The following is a 12,503-nucleotide window of genomic DNA, read 5'->3' on the forward strand; positions in this document are numbered from 1 at the left end:
GTGGGGAATTCAAAAAAGGAGCTGGGGAGAGTACAGGTCCAATATGTACCCTTTCAGGGAAATGCAGGAGCAATAAGGATAATGAACTTTGGATGTCTTGGTCAATCGAGAACTGCATGATGAAGAAGAGAGAAGTCCAGAGGGAGCAATTCAGCTTGGCCCCAGAGGAATGTAGGAAGTGCAAGAGAGAACTTAAGATAGTAACTAGAAGAGCAAAAAGGGGCCATAACTAGTGAACAGAATTTGGGAGAATCCTAATATTTCATAATTTACACAAAAGGGAAGAGGTTAACCAGGGAAAGAGTGGGGCCCATTACTGTGAAACTGCAGAATATTGGAACCGTGCTAAATAAATACTCCTGTTCAGTCTTCACTGTGGAAGAGGAGAATGTCAACATGGAATACAGGAAAAGGAAGTGTGAGAAATTTGCACAGTTTGACATAGGAAATGGGGAAGTATTAGAGGTTTTCATAAATGGAGAAATCCCTACCCTGAATGAATTGCATCCCAGGCTGCTACAGGAGATAATGCAGGAAATTGCAGTGGCTCTGACACAAATATTTAATTCCTCTCTGGCCATGGGAGATGTGGGACAGGACTGGAGGACAGCTAATGTGGCTCCACTTTTCAAGAAGGGTAGTAGAGATAAATCAGGAATTTATAGACTGGTGAGTCTCACATCATTGGTAGGGAACCAACTGGAGAAAACTCTGAATACTAGAATTAATATCCACTTGGAAAGGCATGGGTTAATAAGGGATAGTCAGCATGACTTTGTCCAAGGAAGATCATGCCTAATAAGCTTGCTAGAGTTTTTCTAAAATGTGATCAGTTGTGTGGATGAAGAAAGTTCAGCTGATGTAGTTTACATCGATTTAAGAAAGCATTTTATCAGGTTCCACATGGGAGAGTGATTGAGAAGGTTAAAGCACATGGAATTCAGGGAAACGTGGTGAGATGGATCAGAAACTGGCTTCGCAATAGGACACAAAGGGTAGTAGAAGAAGGCTGTTTGAGTGACTGGAGGTGCATGGCCAGTAGTGCAGATATAGATCGGTTGGTCATATGGGCAGAGCAGTGACAGATGGTATTTAATCCTGATGAGTGTGAGATAATGCACTTTGGAAGAAACACGATGCAGGAGTCTTTAATGAATGGCAGGATTCTGGGTAGCACAGAGGAATAGAGGGATCTTGGGGTATTTACTCACAGCTTCCCAAAACGGTTCCCAAACCAATAATGATGTCCCATACGGACAGGAATCTATACATTGCTTCCAACTGACACTTGATCCATGAAGTCCTTTCTCAGAGCAACCTTCATTCAAACTGGGGGAAACTCCTTCAGAAAATTGAGCTGGTCTTTCACCAAAACCAGATCATTAGCTGATCCTCAGTGAAGAAAACTGGAGCTCAGAGAGTATTGTAGCAGAATGTGGCTCTAAATACAGGCCCCCACCATGGTTCTTAGACACCCCTGGAGCTGAATGCAGTACATCTGACCTCTGGAGCGTACTGCCAGCTCATGTGAAGTAGAAAGAGATTTGTGGCATAATTTCATAAGTATTTGTGTTCTAAACTATCTCAGTCTGTCAATGTGGATTACAAAGATTACAGCTCCTCCAAGTTGATCAATAGTGTGATATGAGCAGGTGACAGATCTGAGGAAGCTGAATGATCTCCCTTGTAAGCTGATCCAGTGTTTGTTGTTAAAGTAACACCACCATTTTCAGTTATCTCCTTACATCCCAGCCAGTATGGCAAATGTTTGCTGTGATTCATTTCCTCATCCTGGTTTGCATTTTGATGTCAATAACCTTAGTTCCTGTGTGTGCTAAGTGCTGGCAGTGAAGAGGAGCCAATCATGTGACAAAACACTACAGCTTTTTCTCCAGTGTAAGAACATTTGTAAAAAATACACTTGAAATTGATATCATGCCTTCAGGATGTTTCCTGAGATATAATATGCTAATACCTCCCAATTTGTAAGGTCAGTGAGAGGCACTGCTCAGAGCAATTTTCTTGAAAGTTTGTGTTCACATTTTGATAGGTGATTTGCAATATCCTGGAAATCAGAGTTTAGATCAGCGTGGTGCTGGAAAAGCACAGCAGGTCAGGCAGCATCCGAGGAGCAGGAAAATCGATGTTTCAGGCAAAGCTCTTCCTGATGAAGGGCTTTTGCCCGAAGCGTTGATTTTCCTGCTCCTCAGATGCTGACTGACCTGCTGTGCTTTTCCAGCACCACTCTGCTCTAAACTCTGGTTTCCAGCATCTGCAGTCCTCACTTTTGCCTATCCTGGAAATCAGTTGACTGTCCTAGGACGTCACCCGACTTGACCTTTACATCCTTGCTGAAAATCTTGCCCACAAGGAACAGCATCTTATGTAGCCACAAACTAATACTCTGTTGAGGCAGAGGGTATGACACTGCAGCAGCACCAGTAGCACCACAGCAACACCACCTGTTTTGTCCTCATCCACAGGCTGGTGCATAGGCAAACCTGAGGGGACACTGAGTTCCTGCTGTGAGCAGAAATGACTACCAAAATAGATTTCATATGCTAAGGGTCAGCCTTTCTGACATATGTAACATTGATAACCAAGCAACAAAGCTTAATTTGAAGGCTGAGGCCTTCATGGCAGATTGTTGCTGACATCTGCAGCCTCTGGGAACAATACCTCCCTCCCAGTGGACCAGCCTCATTTATTGTCTGTGGTCATCATGGTGCCTAGTACTGGACACCTGTTCTCTAGTACTCTGCCACGGCCTTCTGTAGTGAAATTGAGAACTGTGAGAGTTCCCATTCAGAATGAGACGCAAGTTTTGATAGATTAGTTCTCTGCCCCCCACTTCATCAGGCACTTGCATCAATTGCTGCTTGATGTAATGGGCCAGCCTCTTCTATTCTTGTTATGTTAGTTTCTCAGCTCCCAGAGCAGTAACACCAATGAAGTGTCTGACAACCAGAGGGTCAACCTTCCAATTTTGACACTCCAATTGGTGATCGGGGTAACCTGAGCAGTCAATGTACAGCTTAGCCATTCTAACCTCTGTTCAAATGTTGTTCAGATGCTGCAGATAGAGTCATAGAGATGTACAGCACAGAAACAGACCCTTTCATCTAACTTGTCAATGCTGACCGGATATCCCAAATCAATCTAGTCCCATTTGCCAGCACTTGGCCCATATCACTCTGAACCCTTCCTATTCATGTACCCATCCAGAGGCCTTTTAATACCAGCCTCTACTACTTCTCCTGGCAGCTCATTCCACACATGCACTACCCTTTGTGAAAAAGTTGCCCCTTAGATTCCTTTTAAATCTTTCCCCTCTCACTATGCCCACTAGTTTTGGCATCCTCTACCCTAGGGTAAAAGACCTTGTATAGTTAAAAACCAAAAGAACTGCGGGTGTTGTATATCAGAAACAAAATGGTGCTGAGGAAGGATCACTGGACGCAAAACACAATGTCAACAACTCTGTGGTCAGCTATTGGAAGCCTGAAGCCTCTTGTGAAATCATTTTCACAGATTAATCATGTCATCTCACCTGCCATCGCTGATTGGCTGGCAAATTCCAGAGCAGGATGTTAACTCTGTGGCTGATATTATCTCATGGCAAAGTCCTGAATCCTGGATTCGAATCCTGTAATACTGTCCTACGGAGTGCTGCTTTGTGATGACAGTGGTCTGTACATTGCTTCTGGTTGATATTTGAACCATAAACTCCTTTCTGGTTCAATGTTTATTCAAACTGGTGAACACCTAGTGAGCACAAATAGCTGCTTTTTAACCAAATGCTATAGGTGGCTGATTTACAGTGAAGTACTGTAAACTGGGATCTAGAGAATTTTGCAGCAAAATGTGGTTTTAAATGCTGGGCTTCAGTTCTGGTTCTTAGACAGCCCTGGAGTTGAAAGCTGTAAATCTGACCTCTGGGGCACACTGGACAATGACTACTCATTTGAAGTAGAAAGATATTTGTTGCATGATTTAGGGAACATTTGTTTCCTAAACCAGTCTTGCACCATTACTGTGGATTACAAATGATGGTATAGCTCCTCCAAGTTGATCAGTAGTGTGTTATGTAGATCGAGGTAGATACTAGACCGAGGTAGAAAGTCGGATTTCCTTGGCTCTAGATTGTGCCAGTATCTGACTGGTTGATTGGCGATTTGGAATTCTGGATATATTTTATTCTTGCAGCATGAAAATTGCTGAGGTGGACACATTATGTGTCCCAAATGCAAATATTATATGGCATCGCTATCATTTCTACAAGAGATCTCAGGATCCAGACAATCTACTGGACGATACTCTATCCATTGATTTCAGCACTGGTGCCTGAAGCATTCTTGACTGCAGTTACACTTGGTAAGTTCTCAGCATTCTATACAAATATCTTAATAAAATTATTCTCCCTTGTAAGCTATTCCAACGTTCATTGTTCAAGTAACATCATCATTTTCAGTTATGTACTTGCATTCCAGCCAATATCGCGATGTTTGCTGTGGTTCATTTCCTCACCCTGGTTTGCATTTTGATATCAATAATCTTAGTTCCTGGGAGTGCTAAAAGCTGACAGTGAAGAGGAACCACTCAAGTGACAAAACACTAGGGCTTGCCCTCCAGTGTGAGAACATTTGTAAAAAAAATACATGAAACTGATATCATGCCTTCAAGAATTTTCCTGAGAGATAATACCTCCCAATGATAAGGTTTGTGAGAGGCTCAGCAATTCTCCTGAAAGTTTGCTGTCACACTTTGACAGGTAATTTGCAAAATACTGGAAGATACTGTGCTGCCTTGGACCTCCTCCAATTTGATCTTCGCATCCTTGCTGTCAGTCAGCTCCACAAGTCAACAGCAGATTATGCAGTCATAAATGATCCTCAGTTGAGGTACAGGAGGTGCAGTTGCAGCAATGCCAATAACACCAGCAACAGCACCACCTGCTGTCTCCCCTTCCACATGCTGGTCCACAGGATGGAACTGAGGGGACACTGAGTTCCAACTGCAGGGAGACACAACAACCAAAATAGGTTCCATAGTCCTGCAGCATCACCCACAGCACCACTACCTGCTGTCTCCTCATCCAACTGCTGTTCAACAGGGTAGCATTAGCCAAGTCAAGAACCAAGCAACAAAGCTTAACGTGGAGGCTGATGCTTTCATAGCATCTGAGATCATGACCTCCTACCTAGTGGACTAGCCTCACTTATTGCCTGTAGTCCTAAAGGTGCCTGACACTTGAGCCTATGCTTTGGTTCCATGCTTCTTGCTGGAGTTCTGCACTCTTCTCTGCAGAGAGAATTGTGAGAGTTCCTATTCAGGATGAGACCTTAGTTTTGAGAGACCAATCCCCTTCAACTCAGCGCATCAGGCACTTACATCAATTGCTGCTTGATGTGATTGGCTGGTCTCTTTCATTCACTTTAATTCCTCAGATCCTAGAACAGTAACACCAAGGAAGTCTCTGAGAATTAGAGCGTGTTATGTGCAGATGGTGGATCTGAGTAGAAAGTCTGATTTCCTTGGATCTAGATTGTGCCAGTATCTGATTGATTTCTTGGTTGTTGATTTGGAATTCTGATTATATTATTTGATTCCTGCAGCATGGTAATAGCTGAGGTGGACAAACTGTGTGTCTTAAATGGATCCACTGTATGGCATCATTCTCATCCCTACAAGAGATCACAGGATCCAGATGGTATGTATTGCATAATACTCTGTCTGTTGATTTTAGTACTGGTACCTTAACCATTCTTGTCCACAGTTGCACTTGGTAAGTTCTCGGCTTTCGATACAAATATCTCAAAGAAGCTCATCTCCCTTGTAAGCTGATCCAATGTGCATTATTCAAGTAACATCCCCATTTTCAGTTATCTACTGCAATTCTCCTGCAAGTTTGCTGTCATACTTTGACAGGTGACGTGCAATATAATGGAAGGCAGCTGAGTGTCCTAGGATCTTGCCTGACTTGGTATTCACATCCTTGCTGTTAGTCTTCCCCACAAGCCAACAGCATCTTATGCGGGCATAAACCGACCCTCTGTTGAGGTAGAGGAGATGCACTGCAGCATCACTCAGCACCAGCAGCACCATCACCTGCTGTTCCCTCATCCAAATGCTGTTCAACAGGGCAGAACTAAAGGGTCACTGAGTTCCAGCTGTGAGCAGACGCGACTTCCAATATCGTCTGAGAATCAGCTTCTCTGACATATGAGGTCAAGAACCAGCAACAAAGCTTAATCTGGAGACTGAGGCTTTCATTGCAGGTTGTTGCTGATATCTATAACACCAGGGATCATGACCTCCTCCCTTCCAATTGATCAGTCCTGTGGTCATCATGGTGCCTGGCTAAGTCCTGGTACTCTGTTTATCTCTGGAATTCTGCACACTTCTCTGTAGGGAGAATGAGCATTGTGAGAGTTCCTACTCAGGATATAACCATAGATTTTAAAGTCTAGTCCCCGGCAGGACACTTCATTTAGCACTTGCATCAGTTGCTACTCAATGTGACGGTATGACTGAAGATTGTTGCAAATGTTTCAGCCTTGATTTTTGTACTGATGCACTGGGCTCTCCTACCATTGAGAATAGAGATATTTTTGAAGACTCTACCTTCTTTTTTTTAATTATCCACAACCATTCAAAAAAAACCTTGCTATAAATGCAGGCATTTGATTGTTATGTTGGTTATAAAGCTGAATTGTTTGCCCAGTTTCAAAATGGAAGAATTTACTATCAATGGCCAACAGAGGGCACTTTCACACTGTGGTTATGAAGGCAGCTCAGACAGATGACACAAGGCAAAATGTGATGTGCAAGTATATACATTGCATCTGGAATAGCACATAATATATTAATTGATTGTACGTTCGGCTTTCTAAATACTTTTTATTTTATTATGTCTCAAGCACTTGAAGCCAATGGAGAAACACAAGTTGTCCGGTTAACTTTTGCCTTGTTTTAAAGACACAGAAGCAAATGAACATGGAACAGGGAGGAGGCCACTCAGCCCATCAAGCCGCCTCAGCCATTCAATAAGATCAAACCCTGCTCTGAATGTAACCCCAATTCCAAATTTTCACCTACCCATGTTACCCTTTCGATCCCTCAGTCTTCAGGATTTTGCTTCCAGGAAGAGTTCCAAAGACTCATCACTGTCCATAAAATGTTTTGCCTCATCTCTTTTAAATGGACCACCTGTGATTTTTAAACAGTGACCCCGAGTCCCAGAGTCTTCAGAACGAGGAAACATCCTCTCAAAATCTAACCCCGTCAAGACCCCTCAGGAGCTTATATGCTCTGATTAAGTCACCTCTTTCTCTTCTAAACTCCACCAGATACAAGCCCAGTCTGTCCAACATTTCCTCATAAGGCACTCCACTCATTCCTGGCATAAAGAAACTTTATGGGATGCAGTGATGCTGCTGGCCCAGATCTCCAGCACTACCTCTCACCCAGAGTCTGCCCATTTGGGCACTGGGCCTCACTTACTGGGTGCTGATGTACTCCATGTCCCACACCCCTATTCCAGGTATCATGAAGGCAGCTCAGTCTAGTACAATGGTCTCCAACCTTGTAAAGCACAAGTACTCACCTGAATTTAAGTGCAACCTAGGATCTACCCAGAAGGAAATATCTAATTTTTAGTGCTACATAAATCTAAAACCTAGTATAAGCAATTATTAATTTTGGCCTCTGCTCATCAAGTGTCAGTGTGATATCTGTGATTGCACATTATCTGGCAGTGCCTAGATGTCTGGGTTGTAGTTTCAGAGTGCTAGTTATATGCAGTCCATCAAATGGCTTTCTGTGAGGTGGGTGCGATTTATTGACTTGATTACCTTTATCTGGGAGAACACTGCCTCAGAGGGATGTGGAGCCAAAGTAAGCTTTCACTGTAAAAGCACTGTTTATGAGACCACAATATTGTTGTCCCTTGAACTAATTTTCAGCTCATTCTCATTTTGCTTAGCAATTATCTCCATATCAACTCCACTGTATTGAATAGAAGAATCATAGAATGCCTACAGTGTGGAAGCAGGCCATTCAGTTTATCAAGTCTACACCAACCATCTGAAGAGCATCCCACCTCCCTACCCTATCCCTGTAACCCTGCATCTTCCATGGCTAATCCACCTAACCTATACATCCCTGGATATTATGGGCACTTTAACATGGCCAATCCACCTAACCTGCATATGTTTGGACTATGGGAGGAAACTGGAGTGTCTGGAGGAAACCCATGCAGATATAGGTAGAAGATGCAAACTCCACACAGACAATCACCCAAATTTGGAAACAAACTCAGGTCCCTGGCACTGTGAGACAGCAGCGCTATTCACTGTGCTACAATGATCAAGCACCGTTAGAATTTGGGAGACAACTGTCCAATTTCTTTTTGAAGGATTGGATTTGAGACAAACATGATGATTTGTTTCATCACATTGAATTCCTGAAACTGCCTGGTTCCACTGCTTGGTTCCACAAATGCGCACAGATATTTTCTGAATGGAACCATTTTTCATTGTTTTTGATCTTTCTAGCATTCTCCAGTCTTGAGAGGTGTTGCAGCATTTTCTTTAGTTGGGAGAGCTGCAGGCCCAATTTTAATCTGAATGCATTCACAGCACTGATTATACGTACCAAGTCTTTGTCTTTCCCCTGCAGCTCACCGCTCAGTTTGTTCATGTTTGGTGTTATGTTTGTGAAGAACCTGAACTTAAGTAACCACACACTGTTTGACAGCTCACTGCACATTTCTTGATTTTTTAAAAAAAGTGATGATTCATGAAAATCATGATACTCACTAATGCTTGCTGGTAGACTATACCGTAGTAATTAACAAAAGAGGGGCATTTCTTTAAAAAGCATCAAAGTATTCATTTTTACTGAGTATAGCTGGTACACCATCAGTTTCTTCATCAAAGTGTTATTCTCAAGCACTTACCTTTTGAAATTTATTGTAGATACCCTCACCCCTTGTTCTCTCAATAGGGGGCAAAAGGATTAGTAGATCCTTTTCAAGTTGTTATGTCCTTAATAACCACGTGCACAAAGCCAACTCGTTGGGCTGTGTCAGTTATGCTGTTGGATCCATCTAATTACGATGCAAAGTATTCATAGTCCATTAGGTCATGCTGTAGTTGATAAAAGGCAAATTTTGAATAAAAACATAACTTACTACTGTGCAAATACCAAATGTTATGGACTGCTTAAAGTTTTTGAACAAACTGTCAGTGACTACAGTAGTTGTTTCTTTAATTACTTGAGCATCTGTGAATGATTTCCTGTGTTTTGACAAAGGATGGAAAACATGAAATGATGCTTCGGTGCAGTCCTTACCTTTTGCTGCAGGTTTAGGAAAAAAATGACTTGAGCTTTCAAAACAGCCTTCAGCTCATCAACCTTCTTTGTCCGAAGCATGCTGTTCAAGTTAAAAATATCCTTGAATTTACTGTGCATTGTTGTATGGTATTGTTCTAAATTCCATTTTCTTCTTAAAGATATAATTTATTCATGTATAAGGCAAAAGCTCTTATCTTTTCCAGATGTGAACAGAAATTCATGCTGCCATTCTGTGCGGAGGTTGTACATATTTGGGTTGTTTTTAGATACTTGAGCTTTGTCGCTGATCATCTTCCTATGTCTTATAGTTCACAACATCATTCTGCTGCTGGTCACACTGCAGTCAGCCTCTGGACCAGTTCCTCTGGAATGTTACTGGCTGCTTTCAAGAGCAAAGGCACCAGAGGTCACTTCTGTGGTCGCTATTTGCTTCCTGGGCCCCCAGTCAGGCTTGCTCAGATATCGGATGTGGGACATGACAGAATTCCCTTTAATTTTTCTTTGTCCCTGTTGGACCTAATTGATATGCAGCTGTTGAAAATAAACTGCAGGTGTACAGAGGATGGTCGGAGGAGAGGAATTTGCTGAGCTGAACTTGCAGAGGGTTTGTATGGACGTAATGGACTGAATAGCCTCCTATGTTTCTAGTAATATGATATACTGGCTTCACAAATCAATTCCCAATATATTTCTCATTCATTTGTTTGAATTGCCACCACAAAATTTACTTAACCCTGCAATCATAGTCCATCTAGAACCTTAACCTCAACCTCAGCTCCAGCAATTAACTCAGCAGTAATAACATTTCTAAGGTGATTTGCAATTTTCCTGAGTTCCTATCTTCCTTCTAGTTCCAGATTTATTGCAGCTTCAGGGATGTTACAAATATCCTCTACAGCAAAGTCTGATGCAAAATTCATGTTTAATTCATCTTCCATTTCCTTATTTTCCATTGTTAATTTTTCAGATTCACTTTCTATAGGATCAACACAGTTTTTTTTTCTTTTTTGAAGTTCGTTAGGAAGTCTTGCTATCTGATCTTGTATTTGGCTAGCTTTCTCTCACTCAATTTTCCTGCATTTTTAATCTTTCAGTTATTCTTATTTTTATCATTTCTGTCACTCTCCTGACATGCCACCTGATTTTGCACAATTAAAGGTTTTTTCTGTAACTTTGCTCCTATCTTTACCTTTCTAGTTAGCCATGGATGTTGGATCTGTACCTGGAAATTTTTCTTACTCATTGGAATATATCTATTTTGTGTATTCTGAACCTTAAATGTTTACCATTGCACTTCTATTGATTTGTCTTAACATTTTTGCCAACCAACTTCTTAAAAAATATATTTTTATTAAAATATAAGCTTTAAAATAAAACAATGCAATTCAAAACAACACAAAGAAAGAACACCAAAAAAATTAATAAAACCCAAACCACCCTCATATACAAATGCATAAATATTCAAAGTTTGTGAGAAGATTTGTAGCTCGGGTATTCGTCGTTGTGGTTCTGTTCGCCGAGCTGGGAATTTGTGTTGCAGACGTTTCGTCCCCTGTCTAGGTGACATCCTCAGTGCTTGGAAGCCTGCTCAAGTAACTACTTAACTAAGTAAATAATAATCAACAACAAACTAATAAATAATAATAACTCAGCTCAGCCAAACAAAACACTGATTCTCGAATAATGACAGCATTAGTTTTCACATATTCACATATTCATATGTTCGCAGTTCCCTCTCTCCGAATATTGTAACAACCATTAGAATCATTAATGCTATATAAAAGCCCTTACTAGTGTGGCAGACAAATCTGTGTCCAGGTAGTCAAAAAATGGCCACCATGTCTTATACAAATTCTCAGTTTTGTGGTGTATCATACTTGTGAGAAGATCCAAGGGGATATGCTCTATAACAATCTTCCACCAACCCGACAGGCCCGGGGGATTTTTGGATACCCAACCTAGCAAGATAATCTTTCTTGCGCAGAAAGTGAGGACGTTGAAAAGTTTTTTCTCATATGCATCTACAGGGAACACACTGGGCAGGCCAAGAAGAAGAGCGGTCGGGTCCTTCTCCAACCTTACACCCAAAATCCTCTCTATTGCATCCGCCACAGTGCTCCAATATGTTTGAAGCCTACCAGAAGCCCAGAGACAATGGGTGAGAGTGCCCGTACAGACCTTACACTTGGGACATGTTGAAGATACATCTGGTTTAAATTTTGACAAATGATCTGAAGCCAAGTGGACCCTGTGGAGAATCTTCAACTGTAAAGGTCCTTGCATCAACTGCATGGGTCCTATTGCAAATTGATATCTTTCTTGCGTTTTCCCAAATATCTTCCCATGCCTCTGAGGAGACCTCAATGCCTAGCTCTCTCTAACACACCCTGCAGAGTCAATCAAACTCATCTGAGGGCACACCCCCACAATTGATGATATAAAGTGCTGACAGAAAATGTACTCTTAGCACTGATCACCCTCCTCTCTATGTCGGATTTGTAGGGATCAGTCAAAAATGTAGATTATTTTGAATAAAATCCCTAACTTGGAAAAAACGAAAGAGGTCCCTGTTAGATACCTCGTATTTTCGTGCGAACTGATTGAAGGACATCATTGCGTCTCCCCCAAATAAATCATCCATGCAAGACACACCCCTAACTGGCCAATGTTTGAATCCTGAACCTATCATCCCTGGTTGAAAACCCGCATACTCACTATAGGTGTAAGAGAAGATGTTTTGCCAATATTGCCTTTCCTCTGCTGAATTGCCCTCCATGCTTTAACAGTATTGATAACTATTGGGTTATGGCAATATTCCCTAACTGTCCTAATTTTGTCCAAAAACAGCAAGCTGGTAAGGGAGCATCCTGCTGGAGAGGTTTCGATATCTAACCATATTGAAAGAGGGTCCCCATAAGCCCAATCACTCATGTAAGATAAAAGTGAGCTTAGTTGGTAGTTTTTAATGTCCAGGAGATCCATTCCCTCCAATCTGTGAGGCAATTACATTTTTGCTAATTTAATAAGGGGCCACTTACGATACCAAATAAAAGAGCTGAACCAGCCACTCAGTCTCCTGAAAGTTTGCTTATCGAAAATCAGAGGGAGCATCCATATTGGGTACAACAAACAGAGGAAGAATATTC

Source organism: Chiloscyllium plagiosum, unplaced genomic scaffold (genome assembly GCF_037043375.1).
Source record: "Chiloscyllium plagiosum isolate Xiang-an unplaced genomic scaffold, Cpla_swu_hap1 HiC_scaffold_4, whole genome shotgun sequence".
In the NCBI taxonomy this organism is placed as follows: Eukaryota; Metazoa; Chordata; class Chondrichthyes; order Orectolobiformes; family Hemiscylliidae; genus Chiloscyllium; species Chiloscyllium plagiosum.